The 18,364-nt window shown below is 46.1% G+C and overlaps 1 long non-coding RNA gene across 2 annotated transcripts in view; it reads right to left on the minus strand.

Annotated features, from left to right (window-relative positions):
• Positions 1-1,666: 1,666 nt before the first annotated feature.
• Positions 1,667-18,364, minus strand: part of LOC121402086 — a 35,437-nt gene continuing 18,739 nt past the window's right edge. The window contains exons 5-6 of one of the 2 annotated variants that reach the window (XR_005966528.1): positions 8,345-8,399; positions 1,667-2,087 (exon numbers count right to left, since the gene is read on the minus strand). This is a non-coding gene — a long non-coding RNA (uncharacterized LOC121402086). Of the gene's footprint in view, positions 2,088-4,183; positions 5,386-8,344; positions 8,400-18,364 lie in introns of those variants that run through there. The other variant, XR_005966529.1, reaches the window with a different exon arrangement.

Genomic DNA, 18,364 nt, shown 5'->3' on the forward strand with positions numbered 1-18,364 from the left:
ACGTGTAATTACTGGGAGGGGAGTGAGACTGAGGAGACGACGCTGGGCTGAGCCAAACACTGAGAATCAGAGCATTCCCTGGGATTCATTCCCTTTATATTTTCATTGTTACTCTCTGTACTTTATTGAGAAATAGGGGGATAATAGGAGAGAATCAGCCAGTTTCAGTGGGTCATAGATATATATATATATATATATATATATATATATATATATATATAAATATATAATGTATATAGTTTTCTATCCCACTTGCAAATCCAAACGCTGCCTGTTGCTAGGATCAGTGACCTTGGCAACCAGTGATCAGACTGAGCACTAGGTTAGGGTCTTATATATAGTTTCCATGTTCTCCGTGCAGCAGGGGGGCCCCAGGGTTTTTTCAGCCTGAGCTACTAAGGCGTCTGTATGTGATTGAGGACAGAGACCAGTAGATGGCGCCGCAGCTCCAATGCAGAAATCCTACTACTTGTAACTTGTCCAATATTAATATCATTAAAGGGGAACTCAGGCTTCCAAACCAAAATTTGATAAAGAGGCCACATAACACAGGGACCCCTAATATACCCATCACTGTCACCTGTTTCTTCAAAATGTAAGGGACAACAACACTGATGAACAGCTACTCCACAGTTACAGACAGCATGCAGGAACTACATAACCCACAATGCATTGCACTGGGATGTTCCTTTCCTTATTGAAATCACGTGAGCAGGGAATTGTGGGGTTTGGAGGATGCAGGCTGAGGACAGATGATACAAATTAACAGTAGTCAGACAGCTCAGCAAAGTAGTCAGACAGATCAGCGCAGGGGGCTGGGCTTAGGGAACCATTAAAAATCATGAAAAGTCTGCATATTTTTTAAATTATGTATATTGTAAAGTTGCTTGACATTATGTTTACGTTTAAAAAAGTTATGTTTTTGTGGAGTTCCCCTTTAAACATGGAGGGGGGAGGGGCTTTGTCGTGACTAACCACACCCTCTCATTAGTAAGTGGGGCTAAGCAAGACCAGGACGCACACAGGCTCCCTTATATAGCACCAACATATAACTAAGCGCTGCACATTCACATTGAACCCAAAGTCTGAAGTGTAGAGTCGCCCCGTCTCACGCTCCCCTGTATGAGAACAGAACACGCCGGGAGTCGGAATCATAGTTATGAAATTGTAGGTTTTTATTAAAATGGGGGAGCGAGTTATTGGGGGGGCCCACTGTGTGACACAATAGGGACCCGATCAACCTGCAGGTTCTTCAGATTCCGGAGGACGTTCTTCATGAACCCCCTATTTGGCACAGACATGGCGCCCACCAGGGAAGGCAGTAGGTTGTATAGTTATCTCCTGATTGGGGCAAAAATCACTGCCCTGAAACCACACAACCTACTACCTCATCCCGGCAAGGCGGCGGCAGCCAAAATAGAGAAATTAAACCTAAAAAACTCCCTAAGCCAATAGGATAATATATATGTACATGGGAGGGTCCCCTAACTCCGCCCATAATTGTGTGACTTAATGGCAGGAAGTCAGAAGTGCATAGGAAAATCTCCCATGATCCCTAGGTTACCAGCATCTCTCGTATCATTCGTAGCTCAATTTTAGCTTTTGTTGCCGTTTAATCTTTACCGGCGCCGCTCCAGCGATGACATCACAGCCACTTCAGGAAAGACAGTAGATTGTATAGTTCTCCAAATGTCGGGGTGCAACCCACAACTAAACAACCTACTACCTCACCCCAAAGGGCAGTTGGAATCTGGGAAGAGCCGTGTCCCGCGGAGCTCACCTGGGGGTTGAAATACAGTCAGCTGTAAGGATCCCGTATAACGGGGGACAAAGTTACCTGGAAAAGCAAATACAAACCATGATGGGCCCTTAGTAAGAGAGCGAGGGGCCAAACAGGAAGCAGGTTGTCACCTTTATCCAAAATGGCTGCACAGAAATGGGGTTTATTTACCCTTTAAATAGCTAAGGGAGTTCAGAGGATCAGGAAACATGATGATGATGATGATTATTATTAAGTATAAAGCACCAACATATAGGGCAGCGCTGTAGCACCCGTCGTTCTTCTCTTCTCACCAGCGTCAGAGAGTCTGAGAATGACAAACAAGGGATTGTGGGAATTAATCGTCTGCTGCATTTACTGCACAATTTACACATTTCTGTCCCCATGCGCCCCCCCCTGCCACAAACTGCCCCCCCAGAACAGCCAGTGACCCCGACTGTGCCATAAACAGTCAGTAGCCACTAGCCCGTCTTCAGTAGGAGGAAGTCCAGCGTATTGGCCTATAAGAATGAATTGACTGGAAACATTCATATGATATTTGCTGCACCCACAAACCATGAGATGGGGGTTAGGATATTAAGACACTTCCTTCCTCTGCACAATCTTCCAGAAAATACCCCCGAACTTCAGAAATTCTAATAATTCAACTCACAAAATATGATTAAGTAATTATTCACTTCATGTTTGTCGCTACTTCCTGGTCTTTACTTGTGTATTTCCTCTATGTGACTGTCTCTTCTTCCTTTGCACGGGGGAGTGTATTTCCTGGTACTCATGTGACTGTCTCTACTTCCTTTGCACGGGGGAGTTTTTTTCCTGGTACTCGTGTGACTGTCTCTACTTCCTTTGCACGGGGGAGTGTATTTCCTGGTACTCGTGTGACTGTCTCTACTTCCTTTGCACGGGAGAGTGTATTTCCTGGTACTCGTGTGACTGTCTCTACTTCCTTTGCACGGGGGAGTTTTTTTCCTGGTACTCGTGTGACTGTCTCTACTTCCTTTGCACGGGGGAGTGTATTTCCTGGTACTGTGTGTGACTGTCTCTACTTCCTTTGCACGGGGGAGTGTATTTCCTGGTACTCGTGTGACTGTCTCTTCTTCCTTTGCACGGGGGAGTGTATTTCCTGGTACTCGTGTGACTGTCTCTACTTCCTTTGCACGGGGGAGTGTATTTCCTAGTACGTGTGTGACTGTCTCTACTTCCTTTGCATGGGGGAGTGTATTTCCTGGTACGTGTGTGACTGTCTCTACTTCCTTTGCACGGGGGAGTGTATTTCCTGGTACTCGTGTGACTGTCTCTACTTCCTTTGCACGGGGTAGTGTAATTCCTGGTAGTCATGTGACTGTCTGTACTTCCTTTGCACGGGGGAGTGTATTTCCTGGTACTCATGTGACTGTCTCTACTTCCTTTGCACGGGGGAGTGTATTTCCTGGTACTCATGTGACTGTCTCTACTTCCTTTGCACGGGGGAGTGCATTTCCTGGTACTCGTGTGACTGTCTCTACTTCCTTGGCACGGGGGAGTGTATTTCCTGGTACTGATGTGACTGTCTCTACTTCCTTTGCACGGTGGGAGTGTATTTCCTGACGTACTCATGTGAAACAATGATAAATATACTAATCCTAATAATGAACAGTCAAGGAGAGAATGTAATTTTACACTCAGAGAATATACTCGTGATAAGAGCATGAATCTCTACTTCACTTGCACGGAAGAGAAGATAGATATAATCCATAGTATAAATGTGACTGTCTATGTTCACTTCTTGCACGGGGGAGTGTATTTCCGGTACTCCGCTGTGACTGTCTCTACTTCCTTTGCACGGGGGAGTGTATTTCCTGGTACTTGTGTGACTGTCTCTACTTCCTTTGCAACGTGGGGAGTGTATTTCCTGTTTACTCGTGTGCAACTGTCTCTTTTCTTCCTTTGCACGGGGGTAGTGTTTTTCCTGGTACTCGTGTGACTGTCTTCTACTTCCTTTGCACGGGGGAGTGTGTATTTCCTGACTCGTGTGACTGTCTCTACTTCTTTGCACGCGCGAGCAGTGTATTCCTGGTACTCGTGTGACTGTCTCTATTCCTTATGCTACTGCGCCGGAGTTTTTGCCTGGTAACTCGTGTGACTGTCTCTACTTCCTTTGCACGGGAGTGTATTTCTGGTACTCGTGTGGACTGTCTCGTTCTTCCTTTGCACGGGGGAGGTGTTATTTCCTTGGTACTCGTCGTGACTGTCTTCTACCTCCTTGCACGGGGAGTGGTATTTTCCTGAGTACGTGTGTGACTGTCCCTCTACTTCCTTGGCATGGGGAGTGTATTTCCTGGTACGTGTGTGACTGTCTCTACTTCCTTTGCACGGGGGAGTGTATTTCCTGGTACTCGTGTGACTGTTCTTCCTAACTTCCTTTGCACGGGGTAGTGTAATTCCTGGTAGTCATGTGACTGTCTGTACTTCCTTTGCACGGGGGAGTGTATTTCCTGGTACTCGTGTGACTGTCTCTACTTCCCTCCCCAAGTTTTCCTGAAGGGGAAGTACAACTTTCATTATTAAATTGCAGGGGCCCATTGTCTGTAATGGTTGTTCAGTGTTGTTGGGGCCAGTCAGTGTCAGGTGAAAGGAGAAGGAGGAGCCAGTGCGTCATTTCACAAGGCTCCGCCCAGACTCTAGCGTCAGCGCTTGGTTTAATCCAATATGAGACAGTACCAGGGAGCAGCCACTAGGGGGTCTCACTGCCATAATTTAGGCGCCAGTTACTGTTCCTCTATTCAGCTCTCTGCCCCTCAGCCAAATTTAATTAACCCTTTCAGTTCAGGAATAAGAGATGGTCAAGACATTTTAGAACACTGGTTACAACTCCCTGCACCCACCAGCGGCTAGTGTAGAAGCTGAAGTCAATTTCAGGAAAGTTTCAGTTCAATCAGTGGTTGAAATTGCTCATTAATTAGGGTCTCACTGGGCATTCTACACTGGTGCCCCCCTGTACCCCATAATTGTGTGCCCCTCATTGGCAGTAACAGTTTGGTGGGTTCCAGCAGGTTGGTCATATGGTTCCGGCATTGACCGGCAACTCCCATGGTTCCTTAGGAATTCAGTGAGTCAGAAGAGTTAAAGTGAAATGAGGGTAATTGTCTGGTGGGTTTTGCCTCAGATGACAGTTTGTCCCTCAGATGACAGTGAGAGGAGGGCCCCGAGTGATGTGAATTTCACTTGCACCACAATCACCAGTGATGGATCCGACTCACATGAGAACCACAAGTTCACTCTCCCTGCAAAGGGCAACGTATCCACCTGGGCAAACTGTCAGGGCAATTATAGGGCAGAGCTGGGGGTTTCACTATCCCTGAAAGAGCAAATCAATTTTATTTGTAAGGAACCAACTCCCAGCACCCCAACACCCACCCTCTGGGTCTCACCACCCTGTCACCCCAGCTGCTCCCACATCACTGCCCAGAGATGGATTTATCTCCCAGAATTCCCTTCCTTCTAGTGAATCGCTCAGTCCATTACCCAGAATTCTCCATTCTGATTGGAAATCACTGATCTGCCAAAGCCACTTACCTCCTGTGATTTTGCCCCATGTAAATTCATTGCAGCACAGCCAGGGGCACCTGTAATAATATACAAGGAACAGCCTGTCTCACATCTGTATTTAAACTGCAATTCCCACGACTGACAGTTTAGCAGCAGTCCTGTCCTGCTTTATGGCAGCTGAGATTCTAGCTATCTGTATAACAGAACATTCTGTCCCAGTGGCTGCACAGATCCTATCTGATCCCCATTGTAAGCAGCAGTCCAGTCCTGCTTTATGGCAGGCTGAGATTCTAGCTATCTGGTATACAGAACATTCTGTCCCAGTGGCTGCACAAGATCCTATCTGATCCCCATTGGAAGCAGCAGTCCTGTCCTGCTTTATGGCAGCTGAGATTCTAGCTATCTGTATAACAGAACATTCTGTCCCAGTGGCTGCAACAGAATCCTATCTGATCCCCATTGTAAGCAGCAGTCCTGTCCTGCTTTATGGCAGCTGAGATTCTAGCTAATCATGTATAACAGAACATTCTGTCCAGTGGCTGCACAGATCCTGTCTGATCCCATTGTAAAGCAGCAGTCCTGTCCTGCTTTATGGCAGCTGAGATTCTAGCTATCTGTATAACAGAACATTCTGTCCCAGTGGCTGCACATCCTCAATCCTCTGATCCCCATTGTAAAGCAGTAGTCCTGTCCTGCTTTATGGCAGCTGAGATTCTAGCTATCTGTATAACAGAACATTCTGTCCAGTGGCTGCACAGATCCTATCTGATCCCCATTGTAAGCAGCAGTCCTGTCCTGCTTTATGGCAGCTGAGATCTAGCTATCTGTATAAACAGAACATTCCTGTCCCAGTGGCTGCACAGATCCTATCTGATCCCATTGTAAGCAGCAGTCCTGTCCTGCTTTATGGCAGCTGAGATTCTAGCTATCTGTCATAACAGAACATTCTGTCCCAGTGGCTGCACAGATCCTATCTGATCCCCATTGTAAGCAGCAGTCCCTGTCCTGCTTTATGGCAGCTGAGATTCTAGCTATCTGTATAACAGAACATTCTGTCCCAGTGGGCTGCACAGATCCTATCTGATCCCCATTGTAAGCAGCAGTCCTGTCCTGCTTTATGGCAGCTGAGATTCTAGCTATCTGTATAACAGAACATTCTGTCCCAGTGGCTGCACAGATCCTATGCACAGGCTGAGTCTGACTGGGGTGAGGGGGAGCAGGGGAGTCAGACCCAGGAGGGCGAGGGTTAAGGGTGTAACATAAAGCGGCCGCAGGATTAGGGGGAGAGGCTAAATGGCTGTTGAACAGGTGAGTGTGTGACGGCCAATTATTCGGGGTGAATGGGGCACCTGTTGGGGGAAGAGGCAATGGAAGTGGCCTCTGTATTGTCTCCCTATAGGGAAAGATGCAGCTGACGTAGGGTTAACACTTCCCAATCCAGTGAAAGTTCTCTTCTGTCATTTTCTACCCCCCAATCTGGTGCTAAATTCAGTCTCCAGCATTGAGTACTAAGTAACCAGGATGTGGATCTAATGACATTACTCTGGTTCCTAAGGATCTCAGAGGATTCTGGGAGTTGTATTTCAGCAATGACTGCGGCACATTCCCTACGTGTAACAGCGACGTGTCTCAGAGAGACCAACTGCAGACGGGAGGAATTCAGACGAGTATTTCAACTGTTTAACATACGAAACGGGTCTGGCGAGAGCAGCGAGGGAACAGGTGGCAGTTTCTATATGAGGGGGGGGGGGGGTTAAACTGGCAGGAGCCCCCAGAGCTGAGAATGTGACAGTCAGACATTGTAACCTCCTTGTAACCTACTACTGACACACTACTCACTGATATATTTATATATATAAAGCACCCCAACTCCCTACAGTTACTAATACATCCCTGCACTGCTGGTTCTGACTCCTGATACAACTTCCCAATATCCATTCATTCCTCATTCTCACTGGGTTTATAGTTCTGTGTAACTGTCATTGTGTCTGTCCCTTTCTCTTCTCTGCACTGCTGCTTCTGACTCCTGATACAACTTCCCAATATCCATTCATTCCTCATTCTCACTGGGTTTATAGTTCTGTGTAACTGTCATTGTGTCTGTCCCTTTCTCTGCACTGCTGCTTCTGACTCCTGATACAACTTCCCAATATCCATTCATTCCTCATTCTCACTGGGTTTATAGTTCTGTGTAACTGTCATTGTGTCTGTCCCTTTCTCTGCACTGCTGCTTCTGACTCCTGATACAACTTCCCAATATCCATTCATTCCTCATTCTCACTGGGTTTATAGTTCTGTGTAACTGTCATTGTGTCTGTCCCTTTCTCTTCTCTGCACTGCTGCTTCTGACTCCTGATACAACTTCCCAATATCCATTCATTCCTCATTCTCACTGGGTTTATAGTTCTGTGTAACTGTCATTGTGTCTGTCCCTTTCTCTTCTCTGCACTGCTGCTTCTGACTCCTGATACAACTTCCCAATATCCATTCATTCCTCATTCTCACTGGGTTTATAGTTCTGTGTAACTGTCATTGTGTCTGTCCCTTTCTCTGCACTGCTGCTTCTGACTCCTGATACAACTTCCCAATATCCATTCATTCCTCATTCTCACTGGGTTTATAGTTCTGTGTAACTGTCATTGTGTCTGTCCCTTTCTCTGCACTGCTGCTTCTGACTCCTGATACAACTTCCCAATATCCATTCATTCAGTCTGCACTGCTGCTCCTGACACAATATGTATCTGTGACCTTTCATGTGACTTCACAGGTCAGTGAATGTGATATTTTGTTTGACGAGTCAAAAGGCCGGGAAGTGTAAGAGGTGGAAATACTCGTCTGTCTCATGTAAGCGGCGCCTGAGCAAATATGATGTCACTCCCACAAGTGAGTCACACGATGAGATCAAAGGCACCGCGCTGCCCGTATTTACTACACAATGAGATGGTGAAGGGATTAGGACTTTCATGTGTTTCATATGAGAGTCAGTAAACAACCAGTTTATTAAGCCTTAATAAGATGTCGCTGCGAGTCACTTACCTCTGTCGCCATGGCTGTAGCATCCGAAGGGTTAATCTGAAGGCCGGTGTCTCTCCTGTAGAAACACATTGGCAGAGGTTACTCAGTGCAGGTATTTACTCCAGGCCAGATCCCAGGTGTATCTGCTGCTCAATGTACTGACTTGACTTCCTGTCTGGCTAAATACAACACTTCTGTCTTGCTTTATGGCAGGGATTCTAGATATACTCTTAGCAATGTCTTTATAGGTGATCAGAGGAAGAAACATCAACGTGCACCCCGACTTCAACCCAACTGAACCCCTGTGGGATGAACTGGAACCCCAACTGTGAGCCTGAACCCCGACATCACAGGCCGGCCTCACTAATGCTCTTGTGGCTGAATGGCAGCAACTCCCAGCAACAACTCCCAGCAACCATATTCCAACATCCGGTGGGAACCTTCCCAGAAACCCTGGTGCAGTTATAGCAGCAAAGGAAGGGGCAACTGCTTATTAATACCTGGATGTTGGGGCACAGGGGTCCCCATTCTTTTTCCTATGAAGTGGACATGAACCTTCTAAATGTGACGACAATTAGTTCAGAAAACACTAAGGGGCCGATTCACTAAGGGTCGAATATCGAGGGTTAATTAACCCTCGCTATTCGACTGGGAATTAAAATCCTTGGACTTCGAATATCGAAGTCGAAGGATTTAACGCAGATAGTACGATCGAACGATTCTTCCTTCGATCGAACGATTAAATCTTTCGAATCGTTCGATTCGAAGGATTTTAATCCAACGATCGAAGGAATATCCTTCGATCAATAAAACTTAGGAAAGCCTATGGGGACCTTCCCCATAGACTAACATTGACTTCGGTAGCTTTTAGATGGCAAACTAGGGGGTCGAAGTTTTTTTAAAGAGACAGTACTTCGATTATGGAATGGTCGAATAGTCAAACGATTTTTAGTTTGAATCCTTCGATTCGAAGGTCGAAGTAGCCCATTCGATGGTCGAAATAGCCCAAATAACACTTCAAAATTCAAAGTTTTTTTACTTCGAATCCTTCATTCGAAGTTAGTGAATCGGCCCCCAAATAACGAGGCGGAATCTGACGAAATTAATTCATTCGGACACAATTAGTTTTCTAGTTTTGGGGTTATTTACAGAATAGAAGGTCCCCCCTTATTCTCTTTCCCGTATTGATTTAACCCTGGCGCTGCTGGAGGGTCACACAGTAGGACGGAGGGAAGGGGGGGCTGTAACTGTCAGTAACGAGGGCTTTTGCCAAGGGAGAGGGAAGGGTTAATGGCACCATCCCAAGGTTGTCCTGACAAATGTCGGAGTTGGTTTTTGGCCAAATTCTCTCCCTTTTTCTCTCGCTTTTTCCTTCCCCCCCCCATGCCCAGACTCCAGCAGCCCCCTAACTAAATGGAACAGGAAGGTTCTGTGTCTCTCCGACCCCCCTCTCTCCTGAGCGGATGCGTTTATTCACGGTGAACAAAAAAAAAAAAAACAGGGAGGAGAGAATTTCCAACGACAAAATGGCGGTAGGGAAGCGGTGGACATTTTGTGTCTGAATCTCCTGGGGACCCCGATGTCACTCGCTGATATGAAGGAACCAGTTTGCCCCACGTCTGAGCCAATGTGCCACTGGGCTGTCTGTATGTCAGTCTGGCACGAGAGGAAGTGAAACTGCAGCCCCCGCCCTCTATGTTTAACTCTTTCATTTCGATAAAGAGCAACACAACGTCTTTATTTGTTCTGGGCAGGGATGGGTTAACGCCATCGTTAAAAGTGCAGCGACAGATGCAAAGCTGAATAGGAGCAATTACTTAGCTAAAGTTCGACTGATCTGCCTATGGCACCTCAGCTGACGTTGAACTGCAACTCCCAGCACCTTGATCCTCATGTCAACATAATCTCTATAGGCTGTAAATTACTCCATTCTTGTCCTAATGTCTCCATCTTGTCCTACTGTCTCCATCTTGCCCTACTGTCTCCATCTTGTCCTATTGTCTCAATCTTGTCCTACTGTCTCCATCTTGTTCTACATGTTCCATCTATCGTCCTACTGTCTCCATCTTTCCTATTGTCTCAAATCTTGTCCTTACTTGTCTCCATTTCTTGTCCACTGATTCTCCCATTCTTGCCCCACTGTCTCCTCTTGCTCTCAGACCGTCTCCTCTTGTTACAAACCTGTCTCATCCTTGTTCCTACTTGTTTCCATCTTGTCCTACTGTCTTCCATTTGTCCTATGTCTCTCATCTTGTCCTACTGTCATCCTATCTTTACTCTATACTTCTCTCGCATCCTGCTCTACTGTCTCCATCTATATGTCCATTAATGTCTCGTCATCTTTGCCTTCTGGTCCTCATGTTGCTCCTACTGTCTCCAGTCTTGCCCTTACTGTCTCCATCTTGTCCTACTTCTCCCTCTTGTCACCACTGTCTGCCATCTTTGTCCAACTCGTCTCATCTGTCCTAATCTGTCTTCCAATTTCATATAACGTTATGCGCGCACCATATCTGCACGGCTTGTCGGGATGATTGGCGAGCACACGGCATTAGATATATTCTACGTTGAATCTCACCACTCTACACCGCGCGGAGCGCTGCGTCTGCCCACTCTCACGCAAGTAGGCCGAGTAGGCCATCAACCCCGAGTGTGTCAATCGGCGATCTGCTCATGCCATCGTTCCGTCCAGGGGAGTCTCTGACGTATCTCTCGCCGGTGTCTTTCTCATCTTCTACGACCTGCCCTACGGCGCTGCGACATCCCCCTTCTAGTGCCTATAATCTCTTACATGTCCTATCAGTTTCTAATGTCTCCATCTTGCCTACTGTCTCCATCTTGTCCTACTGTGCTCCATCTTGTCCTACTGTCTCCATCTTGCCCTTACTGTCTCCATCTTGTCCAACTGCTCTCCCTCTTTCACCTTACTGTTCTTCCTCTTGTCCTACTGTCTCCGCATCTTGTCTACTGTACTTCCATCTTCTCTTACTGTCTCATCTTAGCTCTTATTGTTCTCCACTTGCCTACTGTCTCCCTCTTGTTCCTACTGTCCATCTTTGTCCTCTCTCCATCTTCTCTTACTGTCTCCATCTTGGCTCTATTTGTCTCCATCCTTGTCCTTACTGTCTCCATCTATGTACCACACGCTCTCCATCTTGCCCTACTGTCCTCCATCTTGTCCTTTACTGTCTTCCATTCTTTCCTACTGTCTCCATCTTGTTCCAACCGTCCTCCATCTTGCCCTACTGTCTCATATTGCCCTACTGTCTCCATCTTGTCCTACTGTTCTCCATCTTGTCCAACCGTACTCCATTCTGCCCTACTGTCTCCATTGACCCCCTCGTCTCAATCTATGTCAACATTTCATCTGTGTTTCAACCGTCTTCATCTTGTCCTACTGTCTCCATCTTGTCCTACTGTCTCCATCTTGTCCAACCGTCTCCATCTTGTCCTACTGTCTCCATCTTGCCCTACAGTCTCCATCTTGCCCTACTATCTCCATCTTGTCCTACTGTCTCCATCTTGTCCTACTGTCTCCATCTTGTCCTACTGTCTCCATCTTGTCTTACTGTCTCCATCTTGTCCAACTGTCTCCATCTTGTCCTACTGTCTCCATCTTGTCTTACTGTCTCCATCTTGTCCAACTACACCTTCTCTCCCTCAACTGCAACTTTTGCTTTGCAGGGCCTCTCTGTGTAGGGCCCAAAGCAGTTGATCCTATTTACCCCCCCAAAGCTCAGTTTGTGGAGCAGTGTGAGAGGCAGGGTAAACATGGGACTGGCATGAACCCACATTACTGTGTTTTAAGGCTGAAATTAAACGTTCCCAGGGGCGTCTTTCTCCAGTAAAGAATCCCGGCACATTTGCCGCACACCTGGGCTTTTTCCATTACACAAACCCCTCAGCCTGCGTGCGTGGCCCCTAGAGCTTTAACCCCTTCCCCAGCCCCTGCCCAGCACAGAATTCTGCTCATTCAGGTTTTGTGCACAAGTCTAGGAACGTGAATTATATGAATCACTTTCTATCTACTTTCCTTCTGTACATTGCTCAGATTGAGAGGGATGAATGTACAGAAGCTGCAGGATACTATAGTGATACGAGTACCACTATGAGTAACTTATCTCTGGCCTGTTCAGGTCAAAGCAGAAAACCCAAAAGCTGTTGGGGGGGTTAAGAAAAACAGTATGGCAGCTCCCACCCACACACACATATGTCTGGAGCTGTGAAGGTGTTAATTGCAGTCCGGATGTAACTGTGGGACTTGTGATAATAAAGGGTTAATGTGACAAGATCTGAATGACTCGGGTGGGGTTCAGTTTAATACACACTCTGACTATTTTATCAGTTTTAAAGTTCCAAACACTCCCTTATCTGAAGGGCCACAGACACGAGCCCTTGTGGTTTGAGATTTGTGGCCTCTAAACAGGATGCCGAGCCCCCACCTCAAAACGTGTCAAACGGGAAAGACCAGGGGCTGAAATAAACAGACATTTCCTAACACAACGTTAGTCTATTTAGAAGTGAAAAAAAATCTTTGATATATTATTATAAACCATCTACTACAACTCCCAGAATCCCCTGCAACAGTATTTACATTTTGAACCTGACATCTTGGGCCCACCACAGAGTCTGACATCTATGGTCCCCAGACTTCTGACATTAAACCCAACAGCCCAACAGAGAACCTGACATCTAGGTTCCACTAGAGAACCTGACAGTTAGGGCCTACCACAGAACCTCATATCTACAAAACACAAGAGAACCTGACATCTAGGGCCCACTGAAGGACCTGATATCTACAGACCACCAGAGAACCTGACATCTAGGTTCCACTAAAGAACCTGACAGTTAGGGCCTATCACAGAACCTCATATCTACAGACCACCAGAGAATGGGACATCTAGGGCCCACCAGAGAACCTGACAGCTACGGCCCACTGTAGGACCTGATATCTATAGCCTACCAGAGAACCTGACATCTAGGTTCCACTAAAGAACCTGACACTTAGGGCCTATCACAGAACCTCATATCTACAGACCACCAGAGAATGGGACATCTAGGGCCCACCAGAGAACCTGACAGCTAGGGCCCATTGTAGAACATGATATCTATAGCCTACCAGAGAACCTGGCATCTAGGTTCCAGTAGAGAATCTGAAAGTTAGGGTCTACCACAGAACCTCATATCTATAAAATAAAAGAGAACCTGACATCTAGGGCCCACCAGAGAACCTGAAGGCTAGCGCCCACTGAAGGACCTGATATCTACAGACCACCAGAGAACCTGACATTTAGGACCAGCCGTAGAACCTGGCAGAGATACTCACTGGTGATGCAAATTGTTCAAGTTCGGGGCCCTGCGAGGGTCGGGGTCAGCAGTTGATCGACTGGTGCTCTGCAAGAACATGAATGTGTTTCTGTCGAAGCTTCATATTTCTGAGGTCAGTGGCTTTAGTGGGGGGTGGAATTAATTCCCTTGGGGGCAGAAGCTGAAGACTAAGGCCGGATACAGGGATATTGGCAGATAGAGAACGTCCGGCCTCTGTGGAACTAAAGAATATGGTTTATAGGTGGCCGGGGACAATCTGTTATTATTATAATTATTATTAATAACATGTATTTATATCGCACTAATATATTTTACAGCGCTGTAAAGCAAGCTATTAGTCTGGGCTTAGGGAGGATCCTGTTTATTCTGTATCTGGAGGCAAATAAAAACGATGCAAATAATTTTTTGTCCTTAAAAAAACTCTGCATCAGCCCCTTGGGGGGGGGAGGGTCAGGAAGGCACCTACTGGCTGGAGGTCTATACAAAGCTCTGCGTGTTCCAGCCTGATCACTTTATTCATAAACAGGCGGTTCCTGCATGAGGAGCACAAACAGGAGCAATACACTGACACTGCACATGTCACAATTCATTCAGTGTAGGCTGCAACTGTTTATATCAAACTACAAGTCTCAGAACACTGTGCCGGCACTCACAGGGTTAACGTTGAGCCCCAGGATCATCCTATTCTTGTCCTGTGTTTGTATGGAAAACATGTTCTGTGTCGCAATCAGCAGATAAGCAAACATGCAGCACTTCTGCCCATGCGACCGAGGTTATTTAAGGACGGGATCTGCCCCCTGCAAAATGTATCGGCCCCTGGGACTAACAAACAGCCACTGCCCTGGGCAAATATCGGTTCTACGATCCCTTACTGACACCAGGATACAACGTCTTTCCTTCTGTAGATCATTTACTCCGATTATTACTCACTGGGGTTTTGTAAGGTCAAACCTCCCCTTTCTACTTTTATATTATATGCACTGAATCTCAGCTGCCATAAAGCAGGACAGGACTGCTGCTTACAATGGGGATCAGATAGGATCTGTGCAGCCACTGGGACAGAATGTTCTGTTATACAGATAGCTAGAATCTCAGCTGCCATAAAGCAGGACAGGACTGCTGCTTACAATGGGGATCAGATAGGATTCTGTGCAGCCACTGGGACAGAATGTTCTGTTATACAGATAGCTAGAATTCTCAGCTGCCATAAAGCAGGACAGGACTGCTGCTTACAATGGGGATCAGATAGGATCTGTGCAGCCAACTGGGACAAGAATGTTTCTGTATACAGGATAGCAGGAACTCAGCTGCCATAAAGCACAGGACAGGACTGCTGCTTACAATGGGGATCAGATAGGATCTGTGCAGCACTGGGACAGAATGTTTCTGTTTCGTATACAGATAGCTAGAATCTCACGCTGCCATGAAGCATGTGACAGGCATTGCTGCTTACAAATGGGGATCAGATAGGATCTGTGCAGCCACTGGGACAGAATGTTCTGTTATACAGATAGCTAGAATCTCAGCTGCATAAAAGCAGGACAGGGACTGCTGCTTTACAATGGGATCAGATAGGGTCTGTGCGACGCCACTGGTGACAAATGTTCTGTGTATACAGATAGCATAGAATCTCCAGCTGCCATAAAGCAGACAGGACCTGTGCTTACAATGGGATCAGCATAGGATCTTGTGCAGCCACTGGGACAGAATGTTCTGTTTATACAGATAGCTAGAATCTCAGCTGCCATAAAGCAGGACAGGACTGCTGCTTACAATGGGGATCAGATAGGATCTGTGCAGCCACTGGGACAGAATGTTCTGTTATACAGATAGCTAGAATCTCAAGCTTGCCATAAAGCCAGGACAGGACTGCTGCTTACAATGGGGATCAGATAGGATCTGTGCAGCCACTGGGACAGAATGTTCTGTTATACAGATAGCTAGAATCTCAGCTGCCATAAAGCAGGACAGGACTGCTGCTTACAATGGGGATCAGATAGGATCTGTGCAGTCACTGGGACAGAATGTTCTGTTATACAGATAGCTAGAATCTCAGCTGCCATAAAGCAGGACAGGACTGCTGCTTACAATGGGGATCAGATAAGATCTGTGCAGCCACTGGGACAGAATGTTCTGTTATACAGATATAATATAGAGGAATAGGATCAGTCTATGGATATATCTGGATAAAATCAATATAAGCAATGAAGCTGTTATTAGAGCTATTACTATTGGTTGGTGACAGTTTGGAGGCTCAGACAGGCTGATGACCTTTAATACAGAGATAAGATTAGTTGGCCTTTCTTCGTTATCCAATAAAATGGATGTGAGTTGCTTTATATATATATATATATTACCCTTTAATGAAATTCAAGCCTGGGATTACAAACAGCCTTTCTGCTAATTATTAAAGGCTCAAATATGTGCTCAGCGGGCGTTTTATCTTGAAGTGACCTTAAGTGGCCCCCGTGTCCTGGGCGGGTCTGACGTGGGACCCTGAGTCCTGGGGGGAAAGTACAGAGGGTCTTTGTGCAGCCGACACATTGTCTCTCGTGGGGACCCCCCTTCCCTGTCACCCCATTCACACTGACACATCTTAAAGTGACACTATAAATATGTGACTTGCCGTGTCAGATTTATGGCTAAAGTCTCATTCACATAAAGTGTATGGCCAGATCTGCTACAATCTCTGCTTTCTGTCTTGTCCTCTGATTGGCAGGCTGGAGTTGACTGGGGAAAGCTACAGAAGGAAGGAGTGCAGATGTCTCCTAACCCAATGTGTGTGTGTTTGTGTATATATATATATATATATATATATATATATATATATATATATATATACCATCTCCATCTCGCCCAACTGCAGTGTCGGACTGGCCCACAGGGATACCAGGAAAAGCCCGGGGGCCCAGGTGTCAGTGGCCCCCTCATGCTGCTAAACTTTTGGCCTATTTCATGGTCATTCCCTATTTCTATGAGAACAAAGAGACTAAATAGATGAATAACAGATTATAGTAGTAAAGAAAAGCAGTCACCTTGAAGAGAGGAACTCTTGATTGAGCAGTGAGCGAAGGAATTGGGTCGAGATTAGATGTGTCGCAGGTACATACGCTTCTGAGCCTAGTGCTACTAATATTAGAATTTGTGGGCCACCTGGGTCATAAGGTTTTTGGGGCGTAGATGTAGGCCATTCGGTTTCCTACAGCTTCTGGCCGCACTGCCATACTGGTCTCGCATTCATAATTTGTCATTACGTGCGTCTCCCTTCTTATGTACTCTCTGAAAGTGTCTCTCATTCTGTCAACTACTAGTCTCCGATATAGATCTCCGTGCTGTCTCCCTATATCTTCTGTGCTGCCCTCACTGTTGTCCATCTTGCCCTAGAAGTGCCTGTACCATCATTCGAGTTCCGCCCGTACTGATCTCCATCCTCATGTCCTTACTGGCTCAACATCTATGCGCTACCTCGATACTTATAGCATATGTTCCACTGTCTCCAATTCACTTGTTCCTAAGACTCTGCTTCTCTATCTTTTCTGAAGGGGAACCATACTTGATTCCATCTCTCGATGCCTATATTAAGTCTCCCATTCGTATTGCACAGACTTAGAATGTCATAGCCCAGAGATCGTGAATGCCCTCTCACACTGTCGCCTCCATCTTTCCTCAATTAACTGTTTGTACTCCATTCTTTGTCCTACTTGTACTCCATTCTTTGAAGTCGTCTCTTCCTTAACTCTAATCTATAGTCACTCCTAACTGTTATGAATTTACCTACTTGTCGCATCACTTCTAAGTCATCCATTGTGATCCTAGAACATGGTCTCACTCTAAGCTTACCACTCCTGTCTCACCATCTTGCTACATAAGTCTCCATCTTGTTACCTACTGTCTAATCTTCATGTCGCTCTTCAAGATCTACCACTTGTGACGAAAAAGCCTAACATGTCTCAATTCTCTCGCCTAGTGGTGCTCGTCATTCTCCTCTGGGTCTCACTATTTGTATTCTGTCGCTTTGTGCTCATCGTCCATCTTCTATCGATTACATAGAATCTCGCCACTGCTAATTGTGGCGTAAACACTGTCTCACTCTTGTTAGACTCACTGTTCATCCCACAATATTATGAGTGGCGTAGTACTCCTAATATCTGTCGTAATGATTATATACTCTCGCAGATCCCTCAGAGGTGTTGGCCTCCTCTACTCCTATGAGATACGAAATGAGGCAAAACATAGGATTTGGTCGTCCTACACCTAAGTTCAGATGTCGGCACTAATCACTCTAATTTAAAGGGTGGCGACCCTATGCCTATCTGTCTTGGTTCTGAGACCATCCCCAGGCAGTAGGATGTGTGATTCTATCTCAGGACAGAATGCGAGAAGAATCACAAAACAAAAACGCCTCTAAACGATCAGCAGATAACTCGATCTACGCTCACTCGCCATAGATAGGTCGCATAGAGGCTCGCGATTAATCCTCTATTCCTTATACAATACTGACTTTTCTCGCACCTCTTTTGGCTGCCAAATTACTAGTCATTTTCGGTGGCTTGAAATTTGTAACTGGCTCGTTCTAAAGGAAATTTCCATTTTGTCATTGCAGATGGGCTGCGGCAGGCAACATTGGGGTGCGTTTATAGAGAAGGAGGCGCAGGGCTCGGGCGGCTGTAAAACATTCATTTCATCAAGGTATAAGGTTTTGTTTTAACAGTAATT

The sequence above is a fragment of the Xenopus laevis genome, chromosome 3S (assembly GCF_017654675.1).
Source record: "Xenopus laevis strain J_2021 chromosome 3S, Xenopus_laevis_v10.1, whole genome shotgun sequence".
Lineage (NCBI taxonomy): Eukaryota > Metazoa > Chordata > Amphibia > Anura > Pipidae > Xenopus > Xenopus laevis.